Source organism: Portunus trituberculatus, chromosome 49 (assembly GCF_017591435.1).
Source record: "Portunus trituberculatus isolate SZX2019 chromosome 49, ASM1759143v1, whole genome shotgun sequence".
Taxonomy (NCBI): domain Eukaryota; kingdom Metazoa; phylum Arthropoda; class Malacostraca; order Decapoda; family Portunidae; genus Portunus; species Portunus trituberculatus.
In genome coordinates, this window is record NC_059303.1 from 9,000,404 (window position 1) to 9,027,859 (window position 27,456).

At 42.4% G+C, this 27,456-nt stretch overlaps 1 protein-coding gene across 8 annotated transcripts in view; it reads right to left on the reverse strand.

Annotated features, from left to right (window-relative positions):
* Positions 1–27,456, reverse strand: part of LOC123499144 (protein shisa-like-2A) — a 242,311-nt gene that overhangs the window by 180,727 nt on the left and 34,128 nt on the right. The gene's annotated exons all lie outside the window — the stretch shown is intronic.

Genomic DNA, 27,456 nt, shown 5'->3' on the forward strand with positions numbered 1-27,456 from the left:
CTCAGCAGGGAACGTTAGCGAGTTTCACTAATCCCCTCGTGCTGTGAGTAAAGCATTATTAAAGTGAGGCACCGCTGTCCCTCATGCATGTAGAAACCGGAATTCACGACCCAAACTAACCAGAAAACAGGAATATGACAACTAAGAGTGATACATAGGAGAGATGTACGAGAATAGAAAGAGAGAATAGAAAAGAAAAAAATATTACTCAGAAGAAGAATTAAGAGAACGAGAATGCATAATAAAAAAAAATTGAATACAGAAACTAAAAATAACAAAGAATTACGAAAACAAAACAAACATATCACCCAAAATACATCAAAAAGCAACAAAACTCAAGCGAACCACTAATCAAAACCACCACAACAAAACAACACCATGAACAACAACAAAGAACAACAGAAAAAGGAGCAAAACCTTCACCAAAGAGCAACCAAAAAACAACACAACTATTAGACACCCACTACCTTAGTCAACAACAAAATTGAACAAATAACAAAAAAAAAAAAAAAAAAACACACTGAACCACCAAGCACAACACACCTCAGATCAGGCAACCCAGGAGGAGGAGGAGGAGGAGGAGGAGGAGAACGTGTAGCAGTAGCGATGAGAGGAAGCAGGAATCATTTGTCAACTCAATTGGTTCAACTCAAGCATTCAGACCTGAGGAACACTTGAGGAGGGAGGGGAGCAAAGACTCTTAACTCCTGCCCTTCTCTTCGCCAGTCGAGCCCTTAACCACCACTGAAGGGGCCCGGGGCTAAGGTGTCGCTCCTGCTAGTGGTGCTGGTGGTAGTGGTGGCGGTGTTATGATGACGCCAGCAGGAGTGGGAGGGAGGCCAGACAGCGCCGTGCCTTATCACCTCGTTTGTTCCCGCCACTTCCGCCACCACCACCACCACACCACCACCACACCGACACACTCCACTGACCCAGAGCAAGAGGAGGAGGAGGAGGAGGAGGAGAAAAAGGAGGTGGAAAGTAAAAGAATACATAAAAAGACGTGATGAAATAAATATGACATTACAAACAGAAAGGTAAGATTTTTTTTTTCTTGTGTGTGTCCAACGTACGTGTTTGAAATACCGGAGCCCGCCTCCACACACACACACACACACACACACACACACACACACACACACACACACACACGTCTAAAGGAAAAAGGAGATGAAAACGACAAATCCACAAGAACGATACCAATTCCACTTTCAGACACAGAAAATATGTGAAAGGAAAACGAAAAAAAGAGAGATGTAAAAAGCAAATATATTACTCTTCTTATCCCCTTCTTCTTCCTTTTCTTCCCCTTCCCCTTTTATACATTTACATAATCTTCCTCCTCCTCCTCCTCCTCCTCCTCCTCCTCCACATCTCTAAACATTTAGGCAAGTTCATATCTAGATGCGATAAAGACAAACAGCAGCATCATTCTCTTAATTGCCTTTCATCCTCACATTACAACTCCGTCTTTGGTTTGTTGCATGTGACCGCGATGGGACAGAGAGAGAGAGAGAGAGAGAGAGAGAGAGAGAGAGAGAGAGAGAGAGAGAGAGAGAGCAAACACCACTCCCATCCCTCTTTAAAACATCTAAATAAACTACCATGCCAAATGTAAAGAAACGTGGGATTTTGAGAGTAAAACCACGATGAGAGAGAGAGAGAGAGAGAGAGAGAGAGAGAGAGAGAGAGAGAGAGAGCAAACACCACTCCTATCACTCTTTAAAACATCCAAATAAGCTACAATACCTGATCTTAAGAAACGTGGGATATTGAGAGTAAATCCGGCCAGAGAATTAAGAGTGTAGGGTCCAGTGATGAAAGTAACAAAGGGGCGTTCACTTAAGAGGCGGCCAGCGGTCCTAAGTGGCACTAATAGCAGAGCTGGTGATGATGTATAGAGCAGACGAGGAGATAAATACGTATTACAAAATAAGGTCAAGATTTTAAGGGTAAACATTTATATGGTTGAATTTACCGTAGAGAGAGAGAGAGAGAGAGAGAGAGACAGGGGGTGGGAGGGAGAGATAGAAAGAGAAAGAGAGAGAGAGAGAGGTTACGTAAGATAGCGGAAGAGAAAGAGATAAGAGGAGAATTGTTGATCTATAATGATGGTATCTGTTGATCTATGTACATTTATTAGTGAACTATAGGCAGGAGGAGGAGGAGGAGGAGGAGGAGGAGGAGGAGGAGGAGGAGGAGGAGGAGGAGTAGACCATAGATTACTAGAAAGAGATTGTTTCAACTATCATCGTAATACTACTACTAGTACTGCTACTATCACTACTACTACTACTACTACTACTACTACTACTACTACTACTACTACTATTACTACTACTACTACTACTACTACTACTACTACTACTACTACTACTACTACTACATTAATGCTGCTGCAACTCCTGCTATAGGAAAACAATACATGAAGCAAATACGAACATCAATACCAATCTTATATAAAGAAAATATCAACACAAACTTTGATATGAATCATGAACATTAATAGAAAAACAAACAATTTAAAAGCAAAACATAGATGAAGGGAGGAGAGAGAGAGAGAGAGAGAGAGAGAGAGAGAGAGAGAGAGAGAGAGAGAGAGAGAGAGAAAATCAGATTAGAAAAAAAACACAAACACAACGAATAATAACCGAAAACAAAAAATACAGAACAACAAAAAGGAAAACGAAAAAAAAAATGGAAGAAAAAATAAATTCACCACACATGAACAACTCAGTGAAGCAAGAGAGAGAGAGAGAGAGAGAGAGACAACTGCCACTCAAAACACAACAAGGTAACGTGTCCCATTCCTTCCCCCGTTAATTAACACCTGAAAGTCTCCCAACACCTGTCTACCTTTACCCTGACACCCACGAGCCACCCTCTCCACCCACACCTTTCCCATTACCCCCCATCCACATCTACTCGATCCCTGTCACCCTTCTTACTACCCTCCTACTCTCCTATCACCCCGTTCCCATGATCCCTGTAGCCTCCAACTCTTCCCCACCGCCAGGACTCGTCAGCAGGTTGGAAACATCAATATTTCAAGGTTTTACAAGGCTAAGTGACGGTGTAGCGGAAGCAGCGTCATCGGTGTTCTATTGATTTCTGATTTATCGATGTCATTAGAGGGGAAAAGCTGCTCTCTATTGGGAAAATAATGGCGAGTTTGGAATATAGGGGAGCTGTGGGAGATTGCGTGTGTGAGAGAGGGTGTGTGTGTGTGTGTGTTTGTGTGTGTGTGTGTGTGTGTGTGTGTGTGTGTGTGTGTGTGTGTGTGTGTGTGTGAGAGAGAGAGAGAGAGAGAGAGAGAGAGAGAGAGAGAGAGAGAGAGAGAGAGAGAGAGATAAGACGAAAAAATACATGACCAAAGACAAAAATGCAATGAAAGGAAGAAATGTAATCATGGAACTGTTCAAATAAAGATACCAGAGAGAGAGAGAGAGAGAGAGAGAGAGAGAGAGATAATAGAAGGAAGGTCGGGAGTGTGAGGTGTTTCTGCTCTCAGGAAGGAGGGGAAGAGGAGGAGGAGGAGGAGGAAGAGGAGGAAGACGAAGAAGAACAAGAAGAAGAAGAAGAGAGGTCGGTGCTGGAAACTTGAGAGAGGAAACTTAAGAGCGAATGAAATAAGTAAAGGAGGAGTTAAACTTACAAATAAAATTATAATCATCTGCTTAAAGTGTCGTTGAACGCCCCTCTCCCACCCTCACACACACCCCACACACACATACACACCACTGATCCGGTTCATAATCCGTAAATGAATGGGTCCAGCGAGCAAAGTCTTCATCGGTCCGGTTCGCTGGTCAACACGGGGACTCATCACAGGAGGGCGAAAATTTGGTGTTTTCCCAGCAATTTGGAGGGTGAATGGCATGTTTGTGGCGGGCGGTCGCTTAACGGGGCTCGCTCACATACCGCGACATATGTTAGCGCCGAGGTGGTCAGTGGGATGGCAGGCGCTGTCCACTGGGAGATGGCTGCACGATAACCTAATGCAGGCACTCACCGCACACATCCATGACTCCGCTGATGTGTGTGTGTTGTGTGTGTGTGTGTGTGTGTGTGTGTGTGTGTGTGTGTGTGTGTGTGTGTGTGTGTGTGTGTGTGTGTGTTTAGTATGCTACGTAGTTACTCGTATGGAATTATTATATGTGATTGTTTTAGTGTTGGTGCAGAAGTTAACTATTTAATTGGGATTTTTGTCATCGCTGTTATATTATGTAATTTGTTGATCAATGAAATAGTTAGTGTATGTAAGAGTATCCATCATTGTGTGTGTGTGTGTGTGAGAGAGAGAGAGAGAGAGAGAGAGAGAGAGAGAGAGAGAGAGAGAGAGAGAGTATGTGTACGATTTAGGTACTCTGCAGGGATGTGTGAAATGGTACGTTCCTTAAATTTGCATAAGATTTAACCTCAACTATTTCTGTACTTGTTTGCAGCATCCACCTCCTCTCCCTCTCCCTCTCCCTCTCTTCCTTCTTACCTGTGCACATCGTCTTTTCTGGCGCGATAATGGGATTAAGAAAAGTAACGAAAAACTTGCAATTGTGTTTGTGAGAATGTGCGTGTGCTGTCGCTGTCCTCTTCGTGTAGGTCCGTTTTTTTCTGCTCTTTTTTATGGGAGTATACACGCGTGTGAATATAGATGAGGAACACGGATAGTGGAAGGAGGATGAAGCGGCGGCGAAGGAGGAGGAGGCGGTGGCAGAGGAGGAGAAGGAGGAAAAGGAGAAGCAGGAGGAGAAACAAGAACGAGGAAGAGAAGGACGAAGTAAGATATTCAACAGTGGACTCAAGATATTCTCCAGTATACACGTGAGTCTCAGCAGGTGGCGGGAACATGAGAGGCGAGGTGAGACGAGAGTATCCTTGCAGTGGGACTCGGGGCACTGGGCGAGGCTCCTTCCTACTTTCAACCCAGCCCAGCCCACGCAGCCCAGGCCAACACAGCACAGCCACTCAACCTCCTCATCAAGGTCACCCACGCTAACTTTGGTCGCCACGGTGTAATAGCATTTTCCTCGCGTGCCACAAAGTCTCTGAAAGGATCCTGCTAGTTGAATAGACAAGAAAGACCTATCCTTCTCCGGGCCAAGGACTCACCCCCCCTACCACACTCCTAAAGGGACGCTGACAGAGAGCTAAACATGGTAAAATATTCCGGACAGCACCTCACCACCTCCCCTGATTACTGCCGCCTCTCTGGCTAATGTGTGTATTGGTAGATGAATATACTTGTTTTGAATACCATCCGCTGTCACCCCATTATTCATTCCATCAGGGTATCGCAGGGTGATGAAGGGAGGATCGAGGCGAGCGTGTGTCAAGTGGTAATGTGCGTAGCGGGCTGACAGGCGTGGAAAGGGAGCAGGTTTCCGATATTTATATTAAACACACCTGCCTTACTTCCACATCTGCTCTCGATACTCCTCTCCTTTATCTTATACAATCTGGTGCATTTCTGACACGTATTTTCTGCTTCTGTAATCTCGATTCCACTCTGCATATATTGACCTTCAACTCCCTGTTCTTCTCATTTTTTTTCTTTCTTTCTTCTTTTTTTATAGTCTATATTTACACCAGGTTCAAATTCACTTAAAGGAAAGCAACCCAAACCAGACGAGTCATGTTGCACTGCGGGAGGAAAACTATACAAAAAAGGGTCTTAGTCACCTTGCCTTGCTCTTTCCCTTGCCTTTTACAATACGCAGGGAATACAGTGACAATTTCCCTCCAGTCCAGCCCCAGTGTGTAGTTCCGCCGCCTCTCAGCACAGAGATTCAGCATCACTCAGTATGTGTGTCTGCAAGCCTGGTGTAGTTTTTCGTCATTTTAGGTTCCATTTTTGTCTACAGTTTTGTTTGTACTTCATAACTTTACTTTTGTATGTGATTATCTAAAGTTGTGGTCAATAAGATGTCGATAGATAGATAGATAAGTAGATGGACAGATAGATAGATAGATAGATAGATAGATAGGGATAGATAGATATATAGATAGATAGATATTGAGTTACATGGGTAGGTCAGTAGTTAGGTAAATAAATCGACATAAAAATAGATAGATGTATAGACAAATAAATAGAGAGATAGACAGACGACTAGATAAAAAGACAAAGATATAGAGAGATACAGAGAAATAGGACTACAACAAACATAAAGACAAATAGATAGATGGAAAGACAGACGAGATAGGTAAATAGACAAAGAAATAGAGAGATAAACAGACCCACAATTATCGTATCCACTCAACACCTCCCGTCTCTCTCGCCGTTGTGTTGGGTGCATGCAAGGCTGTCTGTGTCACGTATTCAGAATTGCTTTGTTCTCTCACCACAACTGTTTAGGAAAGGCCACAGAGATCGTCAGTCGGGTTCTCAAGAGCGTTTCACCAGTTAATAGTGTAGAAAACCTGTTAATCTGTCTCTAGAATCGCAGAAACACATGTGAAAATCAATGTAGCTTCAACTAGAACCTTTTGAAAATAGTGGAGATGAGGTGAGAAGTGTTTCAGAATACCTGTCTGTGTGTGTCTTTGGCCAGTATTCTTAAACGATTTGCTCTCCTACCATCTCTAGTTTCCAAAGGCTATAGCTTAGGATGTTCATGTTTTTAACCCCTTCAGTACTGGAACGCATTTATACCTTGAATTTTGGGTATGATTAAGCAATTTTATTCATTTTAGGAAGGGTCTATAGAGCCTCAAAAATTTATGGCCACAGTCTTCACTATTTTAATGCTTACATGAGTTTATGAAGCTGTATAAAATCACCAAATGAATAGGAAAATGCGTCACGGTACTGAAGGGGTTAAGAGTATTTTTGTGTGTCTGGTGATGAATTAGCAAGATTTCTAGATTGTTATTAGGAAAAACTGTCTTGAAAACCTGGCAAGTCATCTCCGTGGCCTTGGAAATCTATGGCTCGTATTCTCAAACACTTCTGTGGTTCGCCTCTACTATTTCAAAAGGCTTTTAACTAAATTCATACGAGATTATTTAGGTGTTTTCACTGTTCTAGAGGCAGATTGACAAGATTTCTACATTATGAACTGGAGAAACACTCTTGACAACTCGGCTAGTCGTCTCTGTGGCCTTGGATATCTGTCGTGGTGAGAGAGCAAGGCGTTTCTGAATATAGGCGTTTTATGTGCCGTGGTCAGGGCGATGGGCAGACTCCAGGTTTTTATCAAGAGGTGCTCGCTTTGGTGTCTTCATTCCCCCAATTATGTATGAGTGGCTGGTGGTGAAAAGAAAGGCCTCTTGTGAACATATCGACATCTTGTCACCAAAATAGGCCTATTGATTCCTAAATAGAGATGAAGTGTGCCGATAACATGCTCCTTTTGTTTTCTTCTTTACTTTTTCTATTTCTGTCTCGTCAACTGCCATCTCGTTCATTGTAAAAAGAGAGGATTTTAGTTATATAAATGAGGAATCTTACGTGCCACTTCTACTACTACTGCTGCGCTCTCTCTCTCTCTCTCTCTCTCTCTCTCTCTCTCTCTCTCTCTCTCTCTCTCTCTCTTCTCTCTTTTCTCTCTCTTTTCCCCCTTCTAATCCTACTCCTCCTCGTCCTCCTCCTCCTCCTTCTACTACTACTACCACAACCGTTCCCCTTACCCCTCCTGCCTTCCATCCCTTCTCTCTCTCCCTTGTCCTTTCCCTCCTGCTGTTCTTACTCCTTTTACTCTAACCCCGCATCCGTCACTGGGTCAAGACTTTCAGGACCGGGGCGCCATCTACATAACTAAGCGCCAAGGAGAGCCAGGCAACGTGAAGCCACAAATTCCTGGTTGTTTTATAAGTGACCCATAAATAGTATTACTCTCTGACCCTGACTCCGGGGCCACGAGTAGAGGGTCGGAGGTGATGGAAGGAGGCAGTGAAGGGAAATGAGGGAGGGAGAGAGAGGGGTGGAGAGGTAGAAAGTGATGGAACGGAGGGAACTGAGGAAATGATAGGTAAGTTAAGTGAAAGGATGGAGGGAAAGAGTTGTGAGAGAGAAAATGGAAAGGTAAGGTGAGGGAAATATAAAAAGATGGAAAAAAAAAGAAGAGAAAGATGAAGAAAGAAATAAAAGGTAAAAGCGAAAAGAGGGAGAAGAAAGAAAAAGAGAGAAAAAGGAAAATGAGGAAGGAGGAAGGAGTAAACGTACAAAAATGATGAAAGGGAAAGTAGAAGGTAATGGGAAGGAAATAACTGAGGGAAAAAAAAACAAATAAACGAGAGGCGGTAGTGATGGAAGGGAGGAAATGGTGTAGAGAAGAGAGGAAATGAGGGGAGTTAGCGGAGGTGGAATAGGGGGATGGATGAATGAGACTGAGAAAGAGGGAAGACAGAGAGAGATGGATGAAGGGAAGGATGAAATGGAGGGAGAGGAAGAAATTATTGAAAAGGGGGAATGGGAGAGATGAGTAAATGAAGAAACGAGAAACAGGAACAATAAAGCGAAAAAAAAGAAGGAAAAAGGTAAGACGATAAAAGAGAAGAAAAAGAGAGAGGAAGGAAGGAGGACGATAATTGTAGAATATATGAGAGAAGGAGATGATAGGCAAATAAAGAGAGATAGAGAGGAAAAGAGAACGAGGGCATATGATGAAAGAAAGGAGAGGTGAAATGGAGAGGAAGATTAAAGTAGAAGGGAGAATGAAATGAAGAAAGAGAGAGAGAGAGAGAGAGAGAGAGAGAGAGAGAGAGAGAGAGAGAGAGAATAGTATAGAAGAAGGAAAGTGACGAAGGAAAAGATGGTAAAGGGAAGAATGAGTAACAGAATGAAAGGAAAGAAGAGAAACAGAAAAAAAAGAAAGACAAAGAATGATGGAATAAGGTTAGAAAAGGCGAAAAATGGTGGAAAGAAGGGATGATAAAGAGGAAGGAGAGCAAAACGAAGATAAAGATAAGAAAGAGAGAAAAAGGAAAAAAAAGATGGAACAAGACTAGAATATATGGTAAGGGGAAAGCGAGTGAAAAGAAGATGGAGAGAAGGAAGAGAAAGAAGATGGAAGGAGATATAAAAAGGGGAAATAGTAAAAAGATAAGATGATGAGGATGCGAAGGAGGAAGAAGTGACGCAGAGAGAGAGAAGACAACTTAGGGAGATAAAAAGGAGAAATAGTAAAAAGAGACCATAAGGGTGGGAAGGAGGGAGGAGACAACAAAAGAGATTAAAGAGAAATAGTAAAAAGAGAAGAAGAGGATGGGAAAGGAAGGAAAAGTGACGCAGAGGGAGAAGACAACATTGGAAGATAAAAAAAGAGAAATAGTAAAAGAGAAGATGCGGGTGGAAAAGAGGGAGAAGTGACGCAGAGAGAGAGAGAGAGAGAGAGAGAGAGAGAGAAGACAATGTATGATCCTCACTTAAACGCGGTAAGCCACACCAGGACCACAGCTTTATTCTTATTTATAGGTGTATCTCCCTTAATATTGGAGATTACGTGTTTTATAGCCTGCGTCTCGGGAGTTCGGAGGCTCACGAGGAGGAGGAGCAGAGAGGAACTTCTGGGATTACGTGTCGGGAAAGAACTGAGTCGTGATCCATCCTCGGTGTAAAGTCCAGACATTTAACTCCTCGACTTACCGGGAGTTTGGAATGTTGTGTATGCGTCTATCTGTGAAATGTCCTAAAATGCGTCTTGTATCAGGAGTCCGAATTGAGAAACGCTTTGCTCTCTCACCACTTTAAATTAGTAGTATTAGACAGATAGACAGGCAGGCAGAGAGAGAGAGAGAGAGAGAGAGAGAGAGAGTCATTACCTAAACAAAGAAAGAGAAACAGTCCACACCTAAGAGAAGTTATCAGGTTGAAATGTAAGAGGATGGAAGGAAATAAAGAGATGTATCTTCGGTCAGTATTCAAAACGCTTCACTCTCTCACCACCACTATTTTCCAAGGCTACAGAGATGATTAGCGGGATTTTCAAGAGTGTTTCTCCAACTATTAATGTAGAAATCTTGTCAAACTGCCTCTAGAACTGAAAAAAAACACATTAAAACTCTTGTAAATATAAATAAAGCCTTTTGAAATAGTGGAGGTGAAGCAGAGAAGTGTTTGAGATTACGAGTCTAACTTCAATGGCGCTTAATGACTCCTATTTGCGATAAAGGACGAGTGCATTATGTCTGGAGAAGCGAGGATACAATGAAGTCTTCTGTTTGTCTTAACTCTTTCAATACAGAGAAACATTTTTGATCTTATTTTTGGGTATGATTAGACGATCTTATTTACATTAGCAAGGGTTTATGGAGGTCAGAAAATTAATGGCCAGAGTCTTTACTAATCTAATCACAAAATATGTTTCTGAAGCTGTATAAAATCGCCAACGAGTGACCAAAATCAATATGAAAACGCAGAGAATAAGGTTATCCTCCAACTAACTTCTATAAAGGCCAGTGCTTCATGTTTTTCATAAGTGACGGCTGATAGTTGATGATAGTTTAATTGATGTGGCATTTGTGAGAACTTACTTGATTTTATTGAAATATAAAGGGATTTTTTTATGTCCTGATCTATAACGCCTGTAGATAACTTGAAGGGTGTTTGGAAGCGTTGTTAAGCTTCTACCCATTAGTGGCGCAGACAATTTTATTTATAGTGGTACTAATAAAGTACAAATTAAAAAGATTAGGACTGCTTGAATATTCCTTTCCTATTAAGTATTCGCTCAAGATCATACGGTAAACTTACGCCAAACCACTTTATCAATTGAGAAGCCGTACCTCCGCAAAAAAAAAGGCTAATGGATCCACTTCAACCTTTTACTGATAAGACGAAACTTTCTCATACTTGCATACAGGTTTCTTTTTTCTGACACATTTACGTTTAACAATCTCCTGAGTATTTTTAAAGCCAATAAGAGAAAATCAACCTTTCTTACTGGTAACTCCACGGCAATACAAACCATTCCTTACATTATTCCGAGGATGATGGAAGAAAAATGGTAAAAACAAGAAATGGTAAAGAAGAAGAGCAAAACGAAGATAGAAAGAAGAAAGAGAAAGAAGAAAAGAAAATTAAAGAAAGACTAGGGTAGCAAAAGGGTACAGTAGAAAGATAAGACAGCAGCTTAGACAAGAAAACTAACCTTCAAATCTGTATCTATCCCATATCTATGCAAATCTCCCCTTAATGTGCCCTAAATGCTACAAGAGCAATCAGTAGAAAGTTAACAGAGCAGCCTAGACAAGAAAAACAACCCTCAATTCTGTATCTATCCCATATCTATGCAAACCACCCTTTAATGTGCCCTAAATACTACAAGGACAATCACACATAGCAAAGGGTTCATTCCACTTCACCTCAGCATTCCTCCCATGTCTAGCCTTACCCGATCGGTCCATCACTCCCTCTTAACCTCCCTGTCCTCCTCTAGCCTCGGCCTCGCATATCTACACTGGCATCGCGGCGGGACGAGGCTTAATAATTTGTTGGTCGATGTAGAGGTCGACAGCTTTAACTCTGACGAAGGCGATGGTTTAACGATACACCGAAGGAGAGGAAAGGGCGCGCATGGAGGTGAAGGAGGATAAGGAGTAAGACAGGAAGAAAAGGACCGAGACTGGAGAGAAGTTTAGATGACAGAGAAGTAGTGGTGTGGAGAACAGGGGTAAGGGAGATAATATTGGGGGTTGGAGGTAAAGGGAGACAGAAAACAGTGAGGGTCAGGAAAGTGGGGAGAAGAAAGAAGGGAAGACTGGAGATAACTCATAAGTGGGAGGGGAGAGAAGAGAGGAGAGAACAGTACTATTTACAGAGAAAGATGACATAGCAAGTGAAGAAGGAATAAGAGAAAAAAGAACTATGAAGAAGAAGGGGAGAGAAAAGTAAGAATTGGAGGGAAGAAGGGAAAAGACTAGTGGAGAGAAGAGGGAACATTAAAGCCTAGAGAGGAGAGAAAGAGAGCAAGAGGGAGGAAGACGGGAGAAGAGAAAAGATCGGAATTGAAAGGAAGAAGAGGAGAGGGAACAGTAAGAATTGTAGGGAAGGAGGAAAAGAATACAGGAAGAGATGGAAATAAGAGGAAACAATAGGGAATAGAGAGAGGAGAAAGAGAGCATAGTGAAGGAAGCGAGGAGAGCAAAAATGGGACTATGGAAGAGGAGGGGAAGAAGAAACGTAAGAGTGGAGGAATAAAAAGTAGGATAAAGGAGAAGGGGGAGGAGTGGTGGAGGGAGGAGACTAAAGGGAGACTAAAGGGGAAGGGAGCAATGTCAGCTGAACAGTTTCATTGGAGATATGTTACAAGGTTCCCCGCCTCTTGTGTAGCGGGGACACAAATCAATCTGAAGGGTCAGCAGCGCCGCCCCTCCTCCCTCCTTACTGCTGTCACAACATTGCTACCACAACCCCCACCCACCCTCTCTCTCTCTCTCTCTCTCTCTCTCTCTCTCTCTGCCTCTTATCGCCACCTTACAAAGACCACTTCTCCCTTAAAGTCACTCAAGGACCGAGGGTTTGAGCCACGCGAGGTCACAGTGATGGACTCCACACACGTAAGCAAATAGAAAACAGTGAGTGACCTTTGATCCACGCTGCTTTGTGCTCGCCGAATAAAATAGCAAGGCAAACGCGGCCACTGCACACACACACATACACACACACACACACACACACACACACACACACACACACACACACACACACACACACACACACACACTGAAGTGCCTCACTTACAGCACCGGAAAGTCGCAGTATTTGAGTATGAAAATAAACAGCATCCCTGACCACCGGCAACACAGCACGCCAGAATGTATTGGAAACTGTGCGTGCTTGTGCGATACTCACGTTAGCGGCTGAAACATGTCTCGTTGTTTGGTTAAGGGAATAAAATGTTATCTGATCCACATTATAAAGAGATAGACACAGTAGCAAATGTAGTTCAAGAGAGGACGTGTAAGAAGCTGCCTGAAAGATGTGAACTCAGCCTGAACAGACAGACCAGACAAACCATGAGAAGGAAATAGTAGAGAAATATAACTCAATAAATATAGCTATAGTAAAAACAATGGCTAGCTGTAGAGATAGACGCAGTAGTAAATGTCTTCAAGAGTAAACGTGTAAGCAGCTGCCTGAACAATGTGAACTTAACCCGAACAGACTCACCAAACACTCACACCACGAGGAGATAGAGAATATAACTCGTCCTGTCACCAAAGAATTAAAAAAAATATATAGCAAAACAACATCTCACTATAGGACGGACATGCAAGTAGTGACTGAAGGAATGGGAACTGATAGAGACTAAACTAAAACAGGCCAAACATCACACGACAGGAACGTCCCATTGATGAAGGAAACAAAAGATACCACTGACCACAAACACTAAGGGATGAGAGAGAATAAAAACTCTCCTAACCTTACAGTAACCATTTAAACCACCTGCAGGTAAGACTGTCAACGCCGAACAAACAGACTGGCGAGCGGAGAGTGTATAAATTTTTGGCTCCAGTGTTTGCTTACGGTCAGAGGAGAGGAGAAAATAGAAAATACAGCACAATGAGTGGGCGAGGCACGACCAAATTCCTATGCAAATAAAAGCCCCAGCCGCCGATTTTCCCCTACAAGAATAGAGAAGGGAAGCTCTCGGGCCCTTGACGTCATCAGGGAAAACTCTCAGGACTCCCGCTGCCACCAGGAAAGGATAAGAGAAAAACGAAGGACGGAGGGACGGCGCTGATAAGGAACAGAAGCAGGACATAGGAATGCGACCACGACCAAGTAGGAGGAAGACGCGGTACACCCTCCCCTGGTCCCATGGTGCATATAGTAGTAGTAGTAGTAGTAGTAGTAGTAGTAGTAGTAGTAGTAGTAGTAGTAGTAGTAGTAGTAGTAGTAGTAGTAGTAGTAGTAGTAGTAGTAGTAGTAGTAGTAGTAGTAGTAGTAGTATTTCCAACTTCCTACGACTTGACTCATTTAAGAGGCAGGTTTCAAGATCAGTATCCTTTGGCTAACTCTTTCGGCACTGTAAAGGGACTGTCGACTGAGTGGGCCTTTTTTTTTTATTCTTTGGTCGCCCATGGCCAGTCTTTCTCTTATATAAAAAGTAGTAGTACTAGTAGTAGTAGTAGTAGTAGTAGTTGTAGTTGTAGTAGTAGTAGTAGTAGTAGTAGTAGTAGTAGTAGTAGTAGTAGTAGCAGTAGTAGTAGTAGTAGTAGTAGCAGCAGTAATAGAGACAGTAATAATTCATAGACCACAAAAGTAGGAATATATGTACAAATTGAAAAGAGACAGATTAAAAAGATGTCTAGCTATGTTAAAGATTCTCAAACACACACACACGCACACACACACACACACGCGCGCGCGCATCCTGGGCTGCACTGTCAACAACGCTGTAAATTCCCTTTCATCGTCCAGTGGCAGCATCGAATCGCGGGATCATAAACAGAATGGAAACTCGAGCAACATTTTCGTCGCAAGGATTCCAGGGCCGCGTCACCCGCCGACCACAACACAGCGGGAGAGGGGAGACCATTTTTCATATTCAGAAGGTGCTTTGGTCTGATCTTTGCCTGTGTGTGATGTATTATGACTGTATGCAGCTCTCTTTCGTCTCTCTCTCTCTCTCTCTCTCTCTCTCTCTCTCTCTCTCTCTCTCTCTCTCTCTCTCCATGTCTCTTTCTCTTTTTTCCTCTCCTTTTATCTTTTCTTTCTCTGATGTCTCCGCTTTTATCTGTGTTGCGTGTTTCTCCCTTATTTTCCATGTCTTTCTCCGTATCTATTCCCTTCCTTCCTTCATATCAAATTTCTTCCTCTTCTCTTCTATATATTTTACCTTTAGTTTTCCATTTTCGAGAACATTCCTTTTCTTGATTCCTTAAGTCTCTTTCGGCTTGTGTCTCTCGCATTCACTTCTGTTAGTTTCTCTTTCTCAATTTCTTTTTTCCTTTACCTCTATTTTTCTTCTCTTCCATGTATTTCTTTACGTTTTCTTCCTATTTCTTATCTAATCTCCTCTTCTTCTCTTCATATGTAATCTTTTCTTCAATTCCATTTATTTTTTATTTTTCTCATCAATCTTTATCTACTCTTTTCTCTTTTTCTTAATGTTTCCCCCTCCTTCACATCTACTATTGTCCCCCTTTCCATAATCTCCATAGTCTTTCCTTCCTCCTTTTCACTCATACGCATCTCTCGCCCCTCTTCTCCATCCCTCCTACCACTGCCATATGTCTCCTGCCAAACGCGGGAAACATATGGGAGTAAATTACTGTAGGCGGTCAATTTCTAAGCCATAAATCCCCTCCGGCGCGACACACGCCTAAGAAATACAACAGCGGTGGATGACGTCAATCAGCTGAGATGAAATATGTATGAAAGCCGACTTGAGGCGTGAGTATATTCATGGCGACGTATCACCTTTAGAAAGAGGCAGGAATCGCGGTGAAATGGTTGATAGTGGAAAATGCATATGAGGAATTTGAGAATGATTGTGCTATGTATGAAAAAAAAAGATAAGATATGAGTGGAATTTGAGTATGCTTGTGCAATGTATAGAAAGATAAAGATAAGATAGTGTGAATAGAGATGCATAAGGGAGGAATTTGAATATACTTGTGGAATGTCTAAAAAGAAAGATAAGATATTGTGAGTAAAGATGCATAAGAGAGGAATCTGAGAATGTTCTGGCAATATATAAAAAGGGAAAGATAAGTTATTGCGAGTAAAGATGCATAAGAGATGAATTTGAGAACGTTCTGGCAATGTATAAAAAGAGAAAGATAAGTTATTGCGAGTATAGATGCACGTACAGGGAGTTTGAGAATAATTGTGCAGTATGAAAAATAAGTTACTGTCAGTGCAATGTCTATTTATGTACATGTGTGAGGAAATGAACGGTGGGGATTTTCTTTAATATTTTGGTTAGTTTCAATTTTTTTTTCCCTGGTTGTATTCAAAGAGATGTCTATTTATGTATATGTGTAAGGATATAACTGGTAGAGGCAAATATTTCCGTGTTTTCCTTAGTATTTCAGTTTCTAGTTATTTTTTCTCTTAGATGAACACAAACTTCGGCTAGAATCTAAGACGCCACAAATGTAGTTACGATATTTTGACAGAAAAAATAAATAAATAAAAATCTCAACACCTTGTTCAACACTTCAGTCCACTAAACCTTCCAAGAGAAACACAATCACCAGTCCCGGGACACTATTTGCTCTGATACTTAACAAAGGAGTAAAATATTTCGACTTTAATCTCGTTTTAGTATTCATTCTTAACACTTGATCGTCCGCTATCACTGTAAACAAAACCAGAAAAGAACAGACAAACGAACATATCTGGAACAATCCTCTGCTATTTATTATCAACAATCAGCCTTCTATTGTTAATCACTTAAAGGCTTTTACGAGGGCAGCGATATCAGGTCACGGAGACGCCCGGTTACGTTATCATGCAAGGATTTTTCTCCACCAACCACGAAGCCACTGCTAAGCACATTTCACTAGAGCCTGTTACCACTGCCGAGATAAGACAAGTAGGCGTTGGAAGAAAAAGTAGTCCTCTGTCTCTTGTTGTTAATGTATATAGGAACGCATCAATCTTCACGCTGTAGCTTTGAATAAGAAGAAAAACGGAGCAAAAAAGTAGGCAATAAACATCAATTCCCCACTGATTACTAACACATCGTTTCTCGCTAACAACCTAAACCAGAATGAACGATAAGAGACACACGAGCAAATCACTGACGGGGAAAGAACGAGTGAAAAAAGGTTAAAAAAAAAAACCTGGTATCCATTCAGGTTGTAGGGAGCAGCTTGTGTCGTCCAGCCGGCGCCACCCTGCAGAAAAAAACACAACCCGGACCAACACGGACAAGGTAATCTCTCTGGTCCATCAGCAGCCTCTTGGGAACTCACAGGAAGTGGAAAGGTCAAGAGAACAGAAGAAGGGAGAATGGAGAGCCGAGGGTGAGAAGGGAGATGGAGAAAGAGACTAAGAAGAGGGGTAAGGGGAAGCAGGGAGACGAGGGAATGGTGAGGTAAAGGAACTAAGAAGGGGAAGAGGGGAAGCAGGGAGACAAGGAATGAAGAGGTGAAAGAAGGGAGAAGAAGAAAGGGATTACGTGGGGAGGAGGAAAATTAAGGAAACGAGGTAAAAGAAAGGTGAAAGAAAGGAGATGGAGAGAAAGGGACTGAGAAGGGAGAGGGGAAGCAGGGAGACGAAGGAATGGAGAGGCGAGAGAAGAGAGATAAAGGGAAGGAGATTGAGAAGAGAGAAAAGAGAAAGAAAGCAGAGAAACAAGAAAGAAAAGACGGGAAGTGAGAGATAAGGAAAAGATGAGAAGAGAAGAAGAGATAAAGTAACGAAACGATGAAGAAAGGAAAATATGGAGTAAAATAAATATAAATAAAGGAAAAACAAGGAAAAGGAGTAGTATTTAACAGGAAGGAATGGGAGGAGGAGGAAGACGAGGAGGAGGAGAGAGAGAGAGAGAGAGTGTGGAAAGGAGGATGAGAGGACGAGAAGGGGATGCGCGAGGTAATGAATGCTGGACCCAATGAAGCGAGAAATCACGATAATTGACAAGAGATCGATCGTGTGATTCTCAAGGTGGGCCATTCTCATCTCATCACGTGCAGGTAAAAGGGCGGCAGGTGCTATACAGTGGCGTGGTCTTGGCTTGGTGCTCATTGCCTTCTATTTGACATATCGGAGTTTAACAGTTTAACTTCCCTATGCTCCCCAAGACAGCCATAAAAATATTATTTGACTCCATATCGACTGGAACCTTTTTCGTTTCACTTCTCTATCCTGCTCTGCCTTTTTGCTCTACCAAGCTTTCTATCCTCTTATCATCTCACAATTTTCTTTTTTCCTTGCCTTCTACTCTGACAATCTTTTTTTTTCTGTCTTCCTTCTATCACTAATCCGTTTGCTATTTCCTTTCCTTGCCTTTCTTTGTCTTTTACTCTCACAAACTCTTCTTCTGTATGTGCTTTCCATCCCTTTATCTTTTTACATTTATCTTTCTTTTCCTTGCTTTGCCTTCTACTCTAATAAATTCCTTTTCTTTGTCTGCTTTCAACCTCTTATTCTCTTACTATTTACTTTCCTTTCCTTGCTTTGCCTCTTACTCTCACAAATTGTTCCTCTATTTATGCCTTCTATGCGTTATCTTTTTGTATTGTCCTTTATTTTCCTTCCTTCGCCTTCTACTCTTTAAACTTCCCTTGTATGTGTGCTTTCACTTCTTACTCTCATACTATTTCCTTTCCTTTCCTTGCTTTGCCTTTTACTCTCACAAACACCTCTTCTATATGTGCTTTCCACCTCTTGTCCTTTATTTTATTTTTTTTTTTATTTATACTATGTGGGCTTTTCACGGGAATTTCTGGTCTAAAGGGGATACTTTTTGGGTACCCCCTATCTCAAAGCCCACCCGAGTGAGGAAGCCCAACCTACACTGGGACCGTGGACAGGATTCGAACCCGTGCTCTTGGAGACCCCTCGGACCCCAAAGCACGCATGGTTCCACTGTACCACGGCGGTCCTTCTACTATTTCCTTTCCTTTCCTTGTTTTGCCTTCTACTTTTACAAACCTCTCTTCCGCGTCTCCCTTTCACTCTCTTACCTCTTCTCTCCTCGCGATTCTATCCCTCACCACCACAACCTTCACTTCTATACGGTGCATTATAGATATACAAGGACCTCTTGCCCAATTCTTATCCTGCTACCTTTGTGGACAATTATGATGAGCTCAGCGGTAATGTGCAGCGGGGGGAGGAACATGTGAACCTTTCTGCATTGAACCTTCCTGCCGTCCTCTCGAGGCTCAAGGGATGCACAGGAGCGAGAATATTTAACGCTCCCTTTGTTCGTTCCCAGTGTGACTTTTTCCGTGGTGTGACTGTATCCTCGCTTCCCGCCCAGGTGAGATTAACGCCCGGGAAAAAAACTGCCCCCATAAGCTACTGGAATGAGCACCGGGAGCGGCTATTACGGCTCGAGTACCTGCAAGGGATAATTTCATGATCTCTAAAGGTGATTTCTTTTTCTCTGATTACTTTGCTAATGGAATCACGGGATGAGGAAAGGTTGCTGGCGAGGGACGGTGTCGTGAAAAATCGCTCGCACTTTTAATATTAATCCCAGGAAGAATTTCAATGGAGTCAACATCTGTACGGGTTATATTAGATGTTAGTAATGCTGTGTTGTCTGTAGAATATGTTAGGATGTAAATGGGGCAAAGAAAACAAAAGTAATGAGTGAAAACAGTGCATGAAAACTTACTCCATGTAGGTATGAGTGCAAAAGTTCTTCCATCATGGTTTACATTCATATATTCTAGCAGTTCCCAACATTTTTTTTAAGTTCATGGTTCCTTCCGCGATCTTTTCAGAAATTTATGAACCACGTTTGATATTCTTATATCTTAATTAATCTACGTATCATCAACAACGGTATGGAGTTATATTGACATATCACTAAAGATTTGATGACTGTGGCACACGTTAGGATTCAAATGGAGTGAATAAACATGAGTATGAGTGAGGAGACCATAGCATCTTGGTAGGCCTTGAACACTCGCCCATGGAGCAAGTTTTGGTGCTCTGCTATCACTCCCTGTCGTGCTCGTAGCCGCCAGTTTGTATGTGCTACGTAGCTGTCCGCTCTGTTTACAAACATAACCTGGCCTGACGGCTGTGAACACTTTGTAGGGTGTATTTCATCCCCAAGTTTGGTTTATCTTTTAAACAAATGTTGATGATTAGTTGTCCTCTCGTGCGAGGCTGTCCACCCGCAAAGAACGCATGGTCAGAACCAAATGCTTACAAACAAAAAGCGTGTTGATAAACATAATCTGTCTGCTCTTGTCCACAACATTTCTGAAGACTTGATAGAAAGATTAACCAAACATATGGATGAAATAGAGCCTATACAGTGTTCACAGCAGCCTTGCTTCTGTGTGTAAAAATAAGCGGACAGCTATACGAACACAGCGCATATAAAGCAAACTGTTACAGCAGCAGGACAGCTGAGGCCCTCCCGCCCTCGTCAATCAGGGATTTTGATTCAGAATTGTGGAATGTTAATTGACGGAAGATGATGACGCATATTTGGTGCATACATTTGTGTGTGTGTGTGTGTGTGTGTGTGTGTGTGTGTGTGTGTGTGTGTGTGTGTGTGTGTGTGTGAGAGAGAGAGAGAGAGAGAGAGAGAGAGAGAGAGAGAGAGAGAGAGAGAGAGAGAGAGAGAGAGAGAGAGAGAGAAAGGCAGCCAGACTCTCGCCTCAGGAGGGCCTGTGCACCACTCAAGCCGTCTCCCTCAGCTGTCCTACATCCATTTCCCTTCCTTGTCCTGCCCTTCCTTTCCTTTCCTTCCTCCGCCTTCCCTTCTCTTTCCTTCCTTTACCCTCTCCTCTTCCTTTCTTTACCGTGGCTTCTCCTCTCACTAACTCCTCTTCCACCTCACTTCGTCATTCCTCCTCCCACAACCTATGCTTCATCACAACCTGAACACAAACAACATATAATTTCTTCCTATACATTACACTCTGACATTACCCAACAACTCTAGAAATTGCCAGTAAATAAACCTGCAGGGAGCTTCAAAACAAACACAAATTGCAGGTAAACACATACCATTACACGAGGCACTTTCAACACAGACTCATGAATCAATTAAAGACGAGCACTTAATGATACTACATTACTTCCATTTCATCTCTGATCAAAGGAGGAGACAAACACAACCTAAGAATCGTCAGCCTTCTTTAGCAATCGAGTGACTGGGTTCTGATATCTGGGAGAGGGAGGCATCGAGGCACATGGGAGCAGGTTGGGGATGAGTGCGTGATGGAATGTGGCAAGGGATGTAGTGATGGGTAGAGGTGAATGAATGGTAAGGGAGGAAGGGGCAAGGGGATGATAGGGTAGGGTAAAGACGTGTAAGGTAATGTTAAGGAGTGAAACAGGGAAAAAGGCAGCAGTAATGAAAGAAATATGGTAGGGACATGGTATTGAATGGCAGGGGGAAGAAACAGGAACAATATAGAGAAATGGAAGAGTTGTGAGGCAGATTAATGGCAGGGAATGAAACAGAGATACAGGGAAGACATATAGGTAATGGCAAGTACGTGATATATAGCAGAGATACATGGCAGGGTTGAGCAAGGAGATAAGATTAGGTTAAGTTAGGTTAGGTTAGGTTAGGTTACACAATGACGTAGCAAGGACTGGCTAAAGAATCAACAAACATAATGCAAGAAAATGGCAAGAACATAGTGGCTTTCATAAAAGAACACTCATTTTCTATGCATTCTAGCAGTGATGTGATAGATAGAAGAAGGATGAGGACGTGACAAGGAAGTGGCAGGGAAGTGGAAGGGACGTGGCAGCCGGCAGGGGTGTGGGTGACTCTCCAGAAAGCAGTCCCTTCCCACGCCTCTCACCTCAAGCACCGCCCACGGGTTTGCGAAGACGTCCCGAGTGTTTTTGGAGGAGTTAAGGAAAGCGAGTTCTAATTGACCGATGTTTTTCGATGCAACTAAAAGGGAAAGTCGTAATTGAAGGGTACGTGCGTGGGCCAAATCGCGAGGAAGACTTTACGTAAGTGAGGGATATTCTTGAAGGAAATTGCGAAGATCTCTGTAAGGAAGGTGTATTTTCAGACTAAATTGCGCGGGTAGTTCTCGGCGCGGCAAGACAAGACAAGACGTGTAAATGTTTGAAAGGAAGTGTGAGGACGAGTGTGGACGTATCTCGTGAAGTTTATGTGGACGTGTGCTACAGATGCGTCTATAAACTGCACCTGTGCCACCGAGTTCATCTCCATTACAAAGTTGCAAATTGACTCGCTGACTGATTGGGTGCATGCCGCATCGGGAACGGAGTCATGCAGCGCCAGGAAAATAACACAACACTGACTTTCATGAAGATTATACTCGTATGTTTATATCTACAGGCTTTATAAATAGAAGACGAAGGATATGACTGCCAGATTAATTTTATGGCAGCACGTAAAGAAGGCTCTGATAAAATTGAAAGGCAAGGCACTCCATGTATAATGAATGCCACTGACACACTAGAAACACGTAAACGACTGGCTATAAAATTATACTGAATAGGAAAATTTAAGTATCCCTTGCCTTTCTTCTTTACAGCATCAATTCCAACAAGCAATAAGTAGCAGAAACATTTAACTTCCCTATTGATTCCAGCAGGGCAGCGGCAAAGTTTTCAAGGTTACGATATCCTGGTATGGCTTAAAATATATACCGATAAGCTCCACAAACCATTTCGCAACACAGGCCTGCTTCCTTATTTCATGGCGCATCACGACCAGCGCCATATGGGACCGATAAAGTTGCAAAGTTACCTGAGAATTCCAGGTATAGATAAGGAGTATTTTGAAAGGTTTTACAGGCATTTGGTAATGGAAAAATTGTTTACGAGGAACCTGCAATCCCCCACACTGTTCCCACTACGACTGTCTTCAATACACTCGTAGCCTTTGATGTTCGTCTTTATTTGGTGATGCTGCGGTGTCTCCTCCTCCCCCCATTGCAGTGTAATAAGGGAACGCTGAATATTCTGAAAGCGAGTTTGACCGAGATTCATATTTGACATGTTTACGATCGCCATTTCTCCTGGGTCCCTCTCCTCTCTCTCCTCTCTCCTCTCCTCTTCTCTCCTTTCACCTTCTCTCCTCTTCTCTCTCCGTTTTCTCATTTTCTATATCTATGTTTTTCTTTCTCCTCCTTCTCTTACTTTTCTTTCACAGTTTTTTTCGTTTGTATATCTATCTCTTCCTGTTTCTCCTATTCCTCTTACTCGTTCTAATTTCTGTCTTCGTTACCTTCTTGTTTTTATTGTTTTTGTTAAGTCTCATCTTTCTCTCTTATCCTGTTATCATTTTCATCTTTCTTCATTCGTATTGCTATTCTCTTTCTTCTATTTGTCCTTCCCACCCTACTTCTCCATTTCATTTAACTCAGGGGTTCCCAACCGGGGAGTCGCGACCCTCTTGGGGAGTCGCGAAGCCTTGGCAGGGGTTCGCGTAGCCTTACCAGATGTAGCTTGGGACAATATTAATTTTATCTCATCAGTTACATTTTTTATGCTCTTACACTTTTTTTTTTTTTTTTTTTTTTTTTGGTGCAAAACAAAACGTGTGGTACATTAGTTGAAATGCCATTAGATGATATTAGGGGTGTATGTATGCGTGCCTGTGAGTGAATGTGCCTGTGTGATTACATGATTTTTAAATACTTTTTAGATGTTTCTTTTCCTTGCATTCACAGAAAATAAAAGGAAAATTAAACTGCTGATAGTAAGCCCCAGTAGGGGGTCACATGGGTTTCAAACTTTTAGGTAAGGGGTCGCGAGTGCCAAAAGGTTGGAAACCACTGGTCTAACTCTTCTCTATTTCTCATACACTTCCTTCTCTTCCACCCCTCTCTATTTTTCACAGCACTCCCTCCTTCTCTTCCTCCAACACCTCCTCTTCCTTTTCCAATTCCTCCTCCTCTTCCTCTTCCATTTCACTCCTCCATCTAACCGTTTTTTCACCCTAGTGTCTCAATCTTTCCTCTTCCTCCCTTTTCTTCTTCCTTATTCCTTCTCTCCTTCCCTCTCTTCTCCTTTTCCTTCCTTCAACTCCACCTACCACTTTCACAACCAGCCTTTCTTCTTCCTCCTACCCCTCCCTTCACTCTCTCTCACTACTCTTCCCCCTTCCCTCCTTCCCTTCCTCCTTCTCATTCTATTCCTCTTGGCGTGGAATAAAAATATTTCCATCTGGTTGTGAAAATGGCCTTTTTTTCATGCCTTGTATCTATCAGGGAGGAAGATATCACGTCCCTGTTCCTCTGTTTCACCGATGCATCTGAGAAACATTACGAGAGTATCTAGACACCATCTCTCCCTTCACTCACGTGCTCTCCTGCCTTTTATAACCTAACGTGTCCTTGGTATGGTGTTGCTGGAGGAGGAGGAGGAGGAGGAGGAGGAGGAGGAGGGGTGAGGGAGGCAGGAGGTAGAAAATCACATCGCTGCACAAAGAAAGGAGCGCCTATATTGTTTTTTTTTTTCCTGACGGGCTTCCTTTTTTTTCCAAGAGAGCAACGGGGATACTTGATGAGGCGTGACTAAGGTGGGCGGATGGGCGGCGTGTGTGGGCTGGGGGCAAGAGAAATGAATAGAGAGAGAGAGAGAGAGAGAGAGAGAGAGAGAGAGAGAGAGAGAAAGTATCACGTCTTACTGCAGTGACGTAGAGAAGATAACAAAGACGCAATGACGTGACGCAGATGAGAAAGAGTGAGAGGGAGAGAGAAGAGAGACACTTACTGAAGCGGGGCAAGGAGAAGAAGATGAAGAAGAAGACTAAGAGGAAAAATGAAGACGAAGACGGAGGCCAAGGAGGAAGAAGAGGAAGAGGAAGAGGAAAAGGAAGAGGAGGAGGAGGAGGAGGAGGAGGAGGAGGAGGAGAGCCGACTGATGTGACTCAAGCGACCCCGTTTACTTATTCATCTTCTTCACCTCCTGTCCCAAAGGCTGGCAGGAGGAGGACGAGTGAGGGGGAAGCGAAAGATAAAAGAGGAAGGAGGGACCATCAGACAGGAGGAGGAGAAGGAGGAAGAGGAGGAGGAGGAGGAGGAGGGCACGCGAATCCATGTCTTGTTAGCGTACCGTACTCCTTCCTGCGAGTGAGAGGAAGAGCAGAACGAGAAGAGGAACAGGAGGAGGGTGGATGACGATAGGAAGGAGAGGGAGAGGCGCTGGGAGGCACGGGAACGAAGATGGATGAAAGGGAGGAAGTGGGGAGAGATAGGGAGGGAGGGGTTGCCTTTATGCCCGAAAGAAAAACTCGAGGGAGAGAGACAACGGTGCGAGAGAGAGAGAGAGAGAGAGAGAGAGAGAGAGAGAGAGAGAGAGAGAGAGAGAGAGAGAGACGTAATACAGGGAATTGTATGACTAAAGATAAAAATGCAATAAAGGAAGAAATATAATCGTGGAACTGTTCAAATAAAGATACGACACACACACACACACACACACACACACACACACACACACACAGAGAGAGAGAGAGAGAGAGAGAGAGAGAGAGAGAGAATGGGGGGGAGTGGTGGGAGAACGAAAAGAATAGTGTGTGTGTGTGTGTGTGTGTGTGTGTGTGTGTGTGTGTGTGTGTGTCACAAGAAAGAGAGAAAAAGGCGGAAAAATACTGGCAAGGAAAGATATCCGAGGAAATGAAGGGCTTAGGAGAAAATAGCGCATAAAAAGAAAAAAAGAAAACATCAAAATGAGGACAATTTTTAAAGGCGCACAAAATTAATAGACTGCAAAAAATGAAAAGAAAAAGGAAATGAAAGCTATGATAGGAAAAAATTAAGAGAGAGAGAGAGAGAGAGAAGAAGAAGAGTGAGTTTAGCGGCAGAATGAGATTTAACGCTTCGCTGTCTCTCTTTCTGTTCCACCCTGTCTCTTGCCCTCACCTGTCCTTCACCTCTCTCTCTCTCTCTCTCTCTCTCTCTCTCTCTCTCTTCGTATACTTCTATTTTTTTTTTTTTTTTTTTTTTTTTTGTATCTTGGTCTGTATATACATTCGTTTCTCCTTCATGTCTTTGTCTGTTCATGCGCTATCTTCCTATCACTGGCTCTCATTTCTAAACGTTTCAGCGTCTTACCTCATCTTATATAACTCGCTCTCCACTTTTGAATAATTCTTTTTGGCCCTTTTCTTCTATGTCAGCGACTGCGTTATATAAGAAAGGGGCAGCAGTATCTAGGGTTTTGTAAGTTTTCCTATGGTTTCGATGATGGTTAACCTCTTCAGTCCTGAGAAGCATTTTTACCAGACGTTTTGGACACGATTTTATTTTCATTAGGAAGGGTTTATGGGGATCAGAAGATTAATGGCCAGAGTCTTCACTATTTTAATCCCCCACATAAGTTTCTGAAGCTGTATAAAATCACCAGATAGTAAGCTGAATGAATATGACAACGCGTCCCTTTCTTTCAACTGACTCTGTTGATGTGTAAGGGAACTGGCAATCAAGTGGGTCTTTCTTTTTTGTTTTTGATGCCCTTGGACAGTTTTCCCTCTTACATAGAAAAAAGAATAGTTGAGAAAACACCATTAATTTGACTGATCAGTTCGGTGGTCCTTGAAATAGGTGTCTAAATAAAGTCCACATTGTCAAGCCGTTATGTAAAAACTTATATGTGGTTATTGTTCTCTTTAATCTGCTTTCTAATACATAAAAAACATAACAAAAGGAAAATCAATGTCATAATTTATAAAAAAAAAAATGATACCATTTATCTGAAGAGAGCTCCGAGTGTCGAGGAGCACAAAGCATTATGTAAAAAGATGTAGGTGGTTCTTATATTCTCTAAGCTGTCTTCCAATAAAAAATGTATAATAGAAAAGAGGAAATCAGTGCATCAGTGGTGTATGTTAAAAGAAAATCATGTACTCATAAGTAAGCAATCAATGTTGCTGTAGTGTCACTAGCTACTTGCTCACGTGCCCACAGTTTAACCTTACACATCATAATTTCATACAAAGGTATTCCTAAACATTTGTCGTTGTAATCACTTGCTTTCAGACAAGCAATACTGGAGGCAATTTTCAATTTTAAAAGGTGCTTTGATCATTCTAGTGATAGTATTCTAAGCCCATGAAAGCCTGACTAATCGTTGCTTTGATCTTTGTATTTGAACTCAAATAAAACAAGTGGCATTGGCAGTCAGAGGGTGAACCAGTATTTTACATCACTAATAAAAGAAACGCCCCTGAATGCCTGACTAATCACCTCCGTGGCCTGTGAATTGAGAGTGCGAGCCACAGTCAGATCCATAGAGAGGCGGATCCTTCACTCACCTCACGCTCCGTTCTCTCTCTCGCTCAAGGAGGGAGTAACTCTCCACTTCCCACTGGTTACCTTCGCTCACAGGGAAGGCACGAACGTCAGCTTAATAAGTGAAAGGAAGGGATTTTTAAAGTGCGTTAAGAGTTCTTCGGTAAATTGACTTAACCTTTCTTTTTTTCAGCTCACAGATATATTCACCTACTTGTGTGGTTAGGCACCTTACGAAACTAAAGATAACAGACGACAAAAGAATAGAACACGGATGAATAAGGAAAAACGATTTTTTTTTTTTTAAAGAATATAGAAAAAAATATAGAGAGAAAAATACACAGTGCCAAACAGTTGTTCTGTTTGGAAACACAAGATAAGAAGAGACAACAAAACCAGGCACACCACAAGCACACGCGTGTTACAAGGAGAAAGGTTATAGACACAAGGTGAATACTGTCTGTATTATTGAAATAATTAAAATAATCAAATAACTTAAAAAGAAGACTCGAGTATTAGTGATGATAGACGATAGGGTTTCATTATGTAGTGCTTCGTGTTCGATAATGGAAGGTGTTCGATTCGGGGAGCGATTCGCGATTCTCTGTTTCGAGCAATCAAGTGGCCTTGTGTGGTGTT